Here is a 10,643-nt window from a genome sequence, read left to right as displayed (position 1 = left end):
AACATGTCTGACTGTGAAGTTCAAGTTGGGATAGATTTCAGTGAGGACGTACTTACTGAAGAACAGGGATGTTGCACATTTCCTCTTGCAAGGAGGAGAGGTGTTCTCTGAAGTCTCAAAACAACTGTGCTGAGAATTCTTCTCTCTTTTCTCCATATAAATTTAGATGACTGGGTACAATTGATGTATGCAGACTATTTTATGTCAAAAGCCAACATCTATCATATACTTACTGGAAGGCACCCTGGAAAGCATCAAACCCCAGCAAAAAATACAGGAGAATTTGGGGAAATTTGCAATTAAAAAAGACACAAAGTGCTGGAGTAACCTCAGCGGGTCAGGCAGCACCCTCGGGAAGACATGTATTGGCGACAATTCAAGACCATCTTCAGTTTCATCCCGAAACATTAGCAATTCATATTCTCCAGAGACACTGCCTGACTCGCTGTGTTACTCCAGCGTCTATTGCTCCACAAAACCAGTGGAGATGCCGGGGATTGAACCCGGGACCTCATACATGCGAAGCATGCGCTCTACCACTGAGCTACATCCCCTCCTACACTTTGTGTTTTTTCTTTTGTAACCTAGCATCTGTAGTACCTTGTGTCTAAATTTGCAATCAACCTTGAAGATGATCCCTTTGAGAAGCATTGATAAGTGTGACTGATACTGCTGAATATCTACGCTGCATTGCTAAGGTAAGAGAGGGCAATAGCGGAATATCTTGCACTGAATGTTGTACCCTTTATCCATTATCTCTGGACTGCTTGATTGTACTCATGTACAGCCTTTACTCTGAATGATTAGCCGCAAACAAAAGCTTTACACTCTACCTTGGTACATGTGGCAATGATAAACTAAACCAAACTAAACTAAGCTCAACCAAACTAGAAGTTTGTAGGAAGGAACTGCAGATTGAGGGGGGATCTTACAGAAACTTACAAAATTCTTAAGGGGTTGGGCAGGCTAGATGCAGGAAGATTGTTCCCGATGTTGGGAAGTCCAGAACAAGGGGTCACAGTTTAAGGATAAGGGGGAAGTCTTTTAGGACCGAGATGAGAACGTTTTTTTTCACACAGAGAGTGGTGAATCTGTGGAATTCTCTGCCACAGAAGATAGTTGAGGCCAGTTCATTGGCTATATTTAAGAGGGAGTTAGATGTGGTCCTTGTGGCTAAAGGGATCAGGGGGTATGGAGAGAAGGCAGGTATGGGATACTGAGTTAGATGATCAGCCATGATCATATTGAATGGCGGTGCAGGCTCGAAGGGCCGAATGGCCTACTCCTGCACCTATTTTCTATGTTCTATGTCTATGTCTATGTTAATCGAAAATAGACACAAAATGTCACCCATTCCTTCTCTTCAGATATGCTGCCTGTCCCACTGAGTTTAACCTGGAAGTTGGGGAGCTCCACATGATCTATCCACTTCCATCTAATTTCAATTCTAGGTAAGGCAGGCTTTTGGTAGAATCAGAGAAATTTATGACAATGCGTCTATGCTGGCCATAAATGGAGTTGAAGTTAACATGAATTCCCAGCCTCCCAGTTTCTGGCCTATGGTCCTGCAAATTACAACTCTTCAAGTGCTCACCCAGGTATTTGTTAAATAGGATGGGGTTAATGTGTACACCAATGCGCTCTCTGACAAGGTGGCTGGTCAACCAGCCACTCAAAGGTGCATCTTTGCAAGTAAACGTGTACACCAGAGTCAAATATTGCAGCCTACATCAGGCGACCTTTAAAAAAAGATATTTCGAATGTATTTAAGTTCTTCGTTTTACTATCTGCTCATAGGAAACAAATCTGCCGTAACAGTTATGTTTTACAATATTGTGTTCTCAGTCATTTTAGCCTCTTAATCATTGTGAATTCCCTTTGCACGCCCCTATTGTTTGAGTACCTTTTGCACACATGTATTCTTACTTTTGTCTTAGCCTCAATAAGATCAAGTTTAGTTGCAAGATGGTTACTGAAACTTGGTTGTTCAGCTGTCTCCAATTTACAGATCATTTCTGGTAAATGCTAAAAATTAATGCTTTGAAAGTGTGCGATGTGATATTAATAACAAATGTGCTTCACCACACATGCCTCAATTCATCTGGTGCTCAAACTCTCATTCACATTTTTGCTACCTCGTAGACCGGTCGCAATGAACTCCTTTGACCGGCCACTCTCATACAGACAGCGGTAATCTTTGCTCCCCACGACCTAACATGAATCAGCTCCAGATCCATATCGGTCCTAAAAGTAATCTGTAAAGTTATCAGTTTAAACTTTTATCTTTCCAATTCCTTCATGGTTAGGGCCTCCCTAGTCTCCTGTAGCCACCAGCAGACCTACAATCGTCTGTGATATTCCTGCAAGAAATTGCAGGGAATTGTGCATGCAGCCCAGGCCATCACACAAAGCAACCTCCCTCCCATTGACTCCGTTTACATCTCACGCTGCCTCGGTGAGGCCGCCAACATAATCAAGGACGAGTCGCCCACCGGCCATTCCTTTGTCTCCTGTCTTCCATCGGGCCAAAGGTATAGAAATTCGAAAACGCACACCTCCCGATTCAGGGACAGTTTCTTCCCAGCTGTTATCAGGCAGCTGAACCATCCTACCAAAAACTAAAGAGCAGTCCTGAGCTACCATCTACCTCATTGAAGACCCTCGGACTATTTTTGATCGGACTTTACCTTTGCACTAGATGTTATTCACGTTATTCCCTTTGTGATGTATCTATACACTGTGGATGGCTCAATTGTAGTCATGTATTGTCTTTCCGCGACTGGTTAGCACATAACAGAAGCTTTTTACTGTACCGCGATACACGTGACAATGAACGAAACAAACTCTACACTCAAGTGTGGGCAGCGATCATGTCTAAATCGGATCACTCCACTGTTACTGGTTTTTGCCTTCAGTTGTCATGTTGTAGGCTCACTAAGCCTCTCTACCTCACCCCTTTCTTTCCTCCATTAAGGTGTTCCTTAAAATCTGTTGTAACATTAAAACCTTCGGTCATGTAGAATGACGTATTCTTACATGTAGGCAGGGGACTGTAGATAGACACAAAATGCTGGAGTAACGCAGTGGGTCAGGCAGCAGCTTTGGAGAAAACGGATAGATGATGTTTCGTGTAGGGACCCTTCTTCAGACGGACTGCAGGGTGGGGGAGAAGAACAGGACAAATCAGGGACGGCAACAGATGACCTCAGGATGGATGATTCCCCGACGGGCCAATTGTTGGCGAAGGACTGTGTGATCCCAAGAGGGACACATCGTTGCGAACTGTGGAACTGGTTAACCAACGTTTAATGGAGGAAGGCGAATGGAGGGGAAGGTTTGTATAATAAGAAGATAACTGTAGATGCTGGTACAAATCGAAGGTATTTATGCACAAAATGCTGGAGTAACTCAGCCGGTCAGGCACCATCTCGGGAGAGAAGGAATGGGTGACGTTTCGGGTCGAGACCCTTCTTCAGGGGGGCGGGACAAAGGAAGGATATAGGTGGAGACAGGAAGATAGAGGGAGATCTGGGAAGGAGGAGGGGACGGGAGGGACAGAGGAACTATCTAAAGTTGGAGAAGTCGATGTTCATACCACTGGGCTGCAAACTGCCCAGGCGAAATATGAGGTACTGTTCCTCCAATTTCCGGTGGGCCTCACTATGGCACTAGAGGAGGCCCATGACAGAAAGGTCAGACTGGGAATGGGAGGGGGAGTTGAAGTGCTCGGCCACCGGGAGATCAGTTTGGTTACTGCGGACCGAGCGCAGGTGTTCAGCGAAGCGATCGCCGAGCCTGAGCTTGGTTTCGTCGATGTAAATAAGTTGACACCTAGAGCAGCGTATTGTATAAGTTACCTAAAATTAAAGAATTCTACGTCCATACCACTGGGCAGTAAGCTACCCAAGCAAAATATGAGGTGCTGTCCTTCCACTTTGCGTGTGGCCTCCCTCTGACACTGGAGGAGACCCAGGAGGGAAAGGTAGTATGGGAATGGGAAAGGGGGTTAAAATGACAAGGAAATGTAGATGCTAGTTTACAAAAAATCGACACAGAGTGATGGAGTAACTCGACATGTCAGACAGCCTCGATGGAGAACATCGATAGGTGATGTTAAAGATCGGGACCCCTCTTCAGACTGATTGTGCCCCCTTGAGTTATTCCAGCACTTTGTGTCTTTTTTTATTCTTACCATAAATTAGTTTTAAATGTTATTTGACTATGCTGCCTGGGATGATTTGATACATTAAAGGTACAATATACTGTTAGTATACTAGTGTTACTCATAAAGAGTATAGTATGCATATACTGTCCGAGTGCGTCAGTCACTGAAAGGAAGCATGCAGGTACAGCAGGCAGTGAAGAAAGCCAATGGAATGTTGGCCTTCATAACAAGAGGACTTGAGTATAGGAGCAAAGAGGTCCTTCTGCAGTTGTACAGGGCCCTCGTGAGACCGTACCTGGAGTACTGTGTGCAGTTTTGGTCTCCAAATTTGAGGAAGGATATTCTTGCTGTTGAGGGCGTGCAGCGTAGCTTTACTAGGTTAATTCCCGGAATGGCGGGACTGTCATATGTTGAAAGACTGGAACGACTAGGCTTTTATACACTGGAATTTAGAAGGATGAGAGGGGATCTTATCAAAACATATAAGATTATTAAGGGGTTGGACACGTTAGAGGCAGGAAACATGTTCCCAATGTTGGGGGAGTCCACAACCAGGGACAACAGTTTAAGAATAAGGGGTAGGCCATTTAGAACGGAGATGAGAAAAAACTTTTTCAGTCAGAGAATTGTAAATCTATGGAATTCTCTGCCTCAGAAGGCAGTGGGGGCCAATTCTCTGAATGCATTCAAGAGAGAGAGAGCTAGATAGAGCTCTTAAGGATAGCGGAGTCAGGGGGTATGGGGAGAAGGCAGGAACGAGGTACTGATTGAGAATGATCAGCCATGATCACATGGAATGGTGGTGCTGGCTCGAGGGGCCAAATGGCCTACTCCTGCACCTATTGTCTATTGTCTACTACATAAGGGGCGTGGCTGTGTTCTGCAGCTGCGGCTCACCGGCAGTCTCCCTGTCTTTTTTTTGTTTTTTGTCTATTGTCATCGTTTAATGTACGTTTTGTTCTATTTTTAACTCTGTGTATGTGGGGGGGTGGTGGGGGGTTTGGGGGAAACCTTTTTTCTAATCTCTTCCTCAACGGAGATGCGACCTTTACCGTGTCGTATCTCCGTTCGCGCTACGGCCTAACATCGTGGAGTCGGCGGCCTCCAGCTGGGATCGACCTTGAAGACTCCGGTCGCAGGGCCTGGACTTACCATCTCGGAGGCTTCAGCCGTGGGCCCTGCAGACCGCAACATCGGGAGTTCGCAGGTCCCTGGCTGGCGACCGGTTTTTGGGAGCTCCAGCCGTAGCAGCTTCGACCGCCCGAAGCGCGAGGTACGATCGACCCGCTCGCAGGCCCTTCATCGCCCTGCGTGGTCTGGCCGCGGCACTTTCCATCGCCCGGTGGGGGCTCAGGACTTTCATCGGCCTGCTCGGCTCGGCTCGGCCCTGGGACTTTCCATCGCCCAGTGGGGGCTCAGGACTTTCATCGGCCTGCTCGGCTCGGCCCTGGGACTTTCCATCGCCCGGTGGGGGCTTCAAAAAGTTGGGAGCCTCGATCACCTCGTGGCACCACGGGAGAAGAATGAGGAGGAGATAAGACTTTTCTTTGCCTTCCATCACAGTGAGGGTGTGCCTAGAGCAATCACTGTGATGGCTGTTTGTGTAAAAATTGTATCTGTGTGTCCTGTGCTTTTTGTTGTCTACTGCCGGACCCTGACGTGAGAGGACGCTGGCGTTGTTTATTCGCCGCTTTTCCGTTAGGATAGTTTGTCTGTTTGTTTTTATGTTGATTGTTTTTGTAAAGCGCTTTGAGCACCTGATAAGGCGCTATATAAAATAAATGCTTATTATTATTATTATTATTATTATATAGCACATAGTGGTGACAGAGTGGCACAGCGGTAGAGTTGCTGCCTTACAGCACCAGAGACCCGGGTTCGAACCTGACTACAGGCAGGGCCGTTTTTACAGCATTATGGGCCCCCGGGCAAAGCAGTGTACTGGGGCCCCTACCGTTACTCTCCCCCACCCCCCTTTCCCTACCAGCCCCCCCCCCCCTGTCGTGCCGGCGAAAAGCACTTACCGAAAAGCACTTAGCGATGGACTTAGGGTGCTACATTGTTGCGAAAAGCACTTACAGATCGCTGTGAGAAGCACTTAGTGATGGAAAAGCAAAGCACATTGAACCTACATTTTTAAAGTAGTATTTATTTATTGCAAGTCACTTAACATACACAGATCAGCATGGGGCCCCTATGCTCGTGGGCCCCCGGGCAAGTGCTAATCAGGCCCATGCGTTAAGACGGCCCTGACTACAGGTGCTGTCTTTGTATGTTCTCCCTATGACCGCATGGGTTTTCTCCGGTTTCCTCCCACACTCCAAAGACGTACAGAATTGTACATTAATTGGCTTCAGCGAAAATCGTAAATTGTCCTTAGGGTGTAGGATCATGTTAGTGTACGGAGTGATCACTGGTCGGCTCAAACTCGGTGGGCCGAAGGGCCTGTTTCCATGCTTTATCTCTAAACCAAGTGAAACTGAATACTAGTGTTAATCATGCCAGTTGTGCAGTTTCAACCCCTAAATCCAGTTATTCATGTACTTGTCCTTCCAGTAGTCCCCTGCTTCCAGAACTGCTCTGGCTTTGCACTTAAGACAACCTAAATAACGATATTTCCCCTATGCTTACTAAACTATGGTTCCACCACTCCCCTGCTTGCATAGATAGTGCAGTACCCACATATGCAATTTGAACCAGTAGCCCAAGGCAGGCTGCCAACTCTTAGTTTCGGCTTCTTATTCTTGTTCAATGTTACCAATATTGTTTCTGGCAGCTCCTCCTCTGGTGATAGTGCCACCTTTTTCTCCAGAGCAACATCACAAAAGAACTTCTTAATAGTTATCTATATACTAAAACTCTCATTTGTTTGTTTGTTTGTTCCTGATCTACAGCCAAAACGGTACACGATTGCACGACAATTTTAGGCCCACCTTACTCACCGTCGTCCCTTTGGTGCTAATGGGAGAAGTTTCATTGAAATTGGTGTTATATTTTTAAAGTTATTCACATTTTAAAGTTTAAATCTATCTCCTAGGGAGGGAGGGGGTGGAGGGAGGGAGGGGGGAGGAAGGAGGATAAGGGGGGTTGAGGGGGGTGGAGTGGGGGGGAGGGGAAGGGGGAGGGGAAAAGGGGGGAGGGGAAGGGGAGGGGGACGGAGGGGGGAGAGAAGGAGGGATGGGGGGAGGGGGAGGGGAGGGGGAGGGGGAGGGGGAGGGGAGGAGGAGGGGGGAGGGGAAGGGATGGGGTGGGAGGAGACGGTACTGCACCAATGCAGGAGAGGTTTGGGCCCACTTGGTCGAGTTCCTCCTCTAAAACTGAAGGTTTTAAAACAACTAAAGCTGCTTTATGTGCGGTTGGCAAGGAGGCTTTAAATTTCAGGTAACGACTGGTTTGGACTGGTTTGGGGTCGTTGTCGCAAGTGATCAGCATATGAATGGTGATTTGCTCTTTTATTTTTAATTTGCAACATTTCGAATTCACATGTTTAGGTGGTTGCAGCGGGTACTACAGTGGCATAGTGGTAGAGCTGCTGCCTTACAACACCAGAGACCCGGGAACGATCCTGACCACGAGCTCTGTCTGTCAGGAGTCTGTTAGTTCTTCCCTGTGACTGCATGAGTTTTCTCCGGGTGCTCCAGTTTCTTCCCACACTCTAAAGACGTACAGGTTTGTAGCTTAATTGGCTTTGGTAAAATTGTAAATTATAAATTGGCCCTGGTGTGTAGGATAGTGTTAGTGTATGGGGGGATTACTGGTCAGCATTTACTTGGTGGGCCGAAGGGCCTTTTTCCGTGCTGTATCTCTAATGTCTTAAGTAAAGCCTAAAGTCAGTAGAATCAGTATATAGAGTGATTTATTTGTTTGTTTTTGTAGGCTTAGGGAGAAGAATGTGAGGCTATCTGTCTCTAACTCTGCAACTGTCTCTTGTCTATAAATCTTTAACATAACCATTCACCTCCTGCAGCTGTGTTTTCACCTTCTTGGCTCAACTCACACATTCTCTGCTACAAATCTCTGTCTCTCTCCTCCATTCACAAGTTGCTTTAATTTATGTCCTTCATAAAACGTTTTGATCATCTGTCCTGACAGACACTTTTTTGACTGAGTGTCTAATTTTAAGCATTTTTGTTCAGTGTTTTGGGATATGCATCAGGGGTGATATGAAAATGCAAATCGTGGAAGTGAGTACTGATTGATACAATACAATACAATACAACACAATACAATACAATATATCTTTATTGCCATTGTACAGGGGTACAACGAGATTGGGAATGCGCCTTCCATACAATGCAATAAATTAATTAGCTAATCAGTATTAATTTAAACAACCCAATGAAACAAATTAGAACTGTTTTAAAACAGAATAAAGTGCAAGTAGATCTGTGCCGGTTCACTGTGCGATGTGACCATCCGGCTCAGCTGGACCGGTTCACAGCAGCTATGGCCCTGGGGATGAAGCTGTTCCTGAGTCTGGAGGTGCGGGCGTAGAAGGCCTTGTATCGTCTGCCCGATGGTAGAAGTTCGAACAGACTGTTGCAGGGGTGTGAAGAGTCTTTGTGGATGCTGGTGGCTTTTCTGAGACATTGTGTGTTGTAGATGCCTTCTAAGGCTGGTAGCTGTGTTCCGATGGGCCTCTGAGCTCTATGGACTACCCGCTGACTGTACATAGTATTGTACATAGAGGAATTGGCCCTTCGGCCCACAATGTTTGTGCCGTACATGGAGCCAAGTTAAACTGGTCTCATCTACCTGCACATGATCCATAAGCCATTAATATAATGTTACATTTTATTTCTCAATATTTATGGAATAAAAGACAACTTTAAATAAAAGCATTTAAAAAAAATCTTTTGGGTAATCACTCCTACAGACAGTCATAATTTGATGGTGACTTTAATAGTTTTGCACTTTTTAATTTGACAGGTAGATTGGAGGCGACAGTTTGACGGTCAGGTAAGCGTGGGAATTTTCGCGATGTTTATGGCCATCAGCCATTACATTTAAAGTGGGCTCCCAACCCAGATATTCAACACAGAAACCAGATATGCATCTCCCTTACATTTTCAAAGAATGCCCACACACTTTTCAAAAAAATCCACTGAACCACTTTAAAAAATATATTTTTTAATACAGCTATTAGTAAACTGGAAGTAAATCGGTTTATTCCTTGTTACAGTGAAGCTTGGTTTTTAAGTATTTAAGATGTTATTGTTCAAAACTCTCAAGTACTTACCGACTTGTCACTGATTTCAGCGAAAATTAGGATGCCGGAGAAGCATTGATAGCGTGGCAATTTTCGCAATATTTCAGAAGACGCTGTAATCTCGACCTGTCTCGGCATTGTCGTGGTCATTGTCGTCGGGTAAAAGACAAGTTTGGCGATCTGCTACGACTTTGACAGTCGCCGGCAGTCGCCAAAAAGATCGCCTAAGTGGGACAGGCCCTTTATTAGTCTTTTTAAACATACATAGCTGCAAAAAAATGAATATAATAATCCAAATACATTGTGCAGATATTTATATTGCCCCATAGTATATGCTACTTATCAGGGCAATGCCTTGTAAAGTATAAGATGGCATTGATTATCACACACAGCTATTTCAGAAACCTGTTTATCAATATAAATTTGATATTGATTTATCTGCATGATGATATACCAGTTTAGTTAACATGAGGGATTGAATTCTGATTCACTGGTTCATGTAATTCTCTAGTAGAATTGTGCTGTTCTAGATAATAGCAAATTGGCCACAAATTATACAGAACATTTGGTTGTTCCTCCCATTGAAAGCAAATGAATGGCTCACATTTCTGCAACCCAGGCTCAGTCCTGACCTCTGCTGTTTTTGTGGAACGTGTAGGTTCTACCTGTGACCTATAGATTTCATCCGGATGTTGCAGTTGCCTTCCACGTCCGATGGTGAGCTAGTTGCCACTGAAAAATGCCCTACGTATTTAGGCGAGGGATAGATAGAATCTGAGGAGAAGTTGTGACAATATGGTGAGGAGGATAAATGGGTGCTTGATGGTCAGCATGGACTTGGATTTGGACTTGGAGGGCAAAAGGGCCCGATTTCATGCTGACTCAACAGAAACATTTTCATTTTGCATTTGCACTTTCATTTGCCAAATATCGTAAATCTGAATTCTTGCCTCTCCCATCAGGCAATAGGTATAGAAGTATGAAAACGCACACCACCAGATTCAGGGACAGTTTCTTCCCAGATATTATCAGGCAACTGAATCATCCAACCACAACCAGAGAGTAGTACTGAACTACTATCTACCTCTTTGCTGACCCTCAGACTATTCTTGATCGGACTTTGCTGGCTTTACCTTGCACTAAATGTTATTCCCTTATCATGTATCTATATATTGTAAATGCATTGATTATAATCATGTATTGTCTTTCTGCTGACTGTTTAGCACACAACAAAAGCTTTTCACTGTACCTCGGTCATCAGTTTCTCCA

General features: G+C 45.1%; 1 non-coding gene across 1 annotated transcript; it reads right to left on the bottom strand.

The window, feature by feature from the left end:
* Positions 1-482: 482 nt before the first annotated feature.
* trnaa-cgc (transfer RNA alanine (anticodon CGC)) lies at positions 483-554 on the bottom strand. The gene has a single exon. It is a non-coding gene; the product is annotated as a tRNA-Ala (tRNA).
* Positions 555-10,643: the final 10,089 nt, after the last annotated feature.

Source organism: Rhinoraja longicauda, chromosome 13, assembly GCF_053455715.1.
Source record: "Rhinoraja longicauda isolate Sanriku21f chromosome 13, sRhiLon1.1, whole genome shotgun sequence".
Classification (NCBI taxonomy): domain Eukaryota; kingdom Metazoa; phylum Chordata; class Chondrichthyes; order Rajiformes; family Arhynchobatidae; genus Rhinoraja; species Rhinoraja longicauda.
The sequence above is the reverse complement of the archived record's forward strand: the minus strand, read 5'-3'. Positions and strand labels throughout refer to the sequence as shown.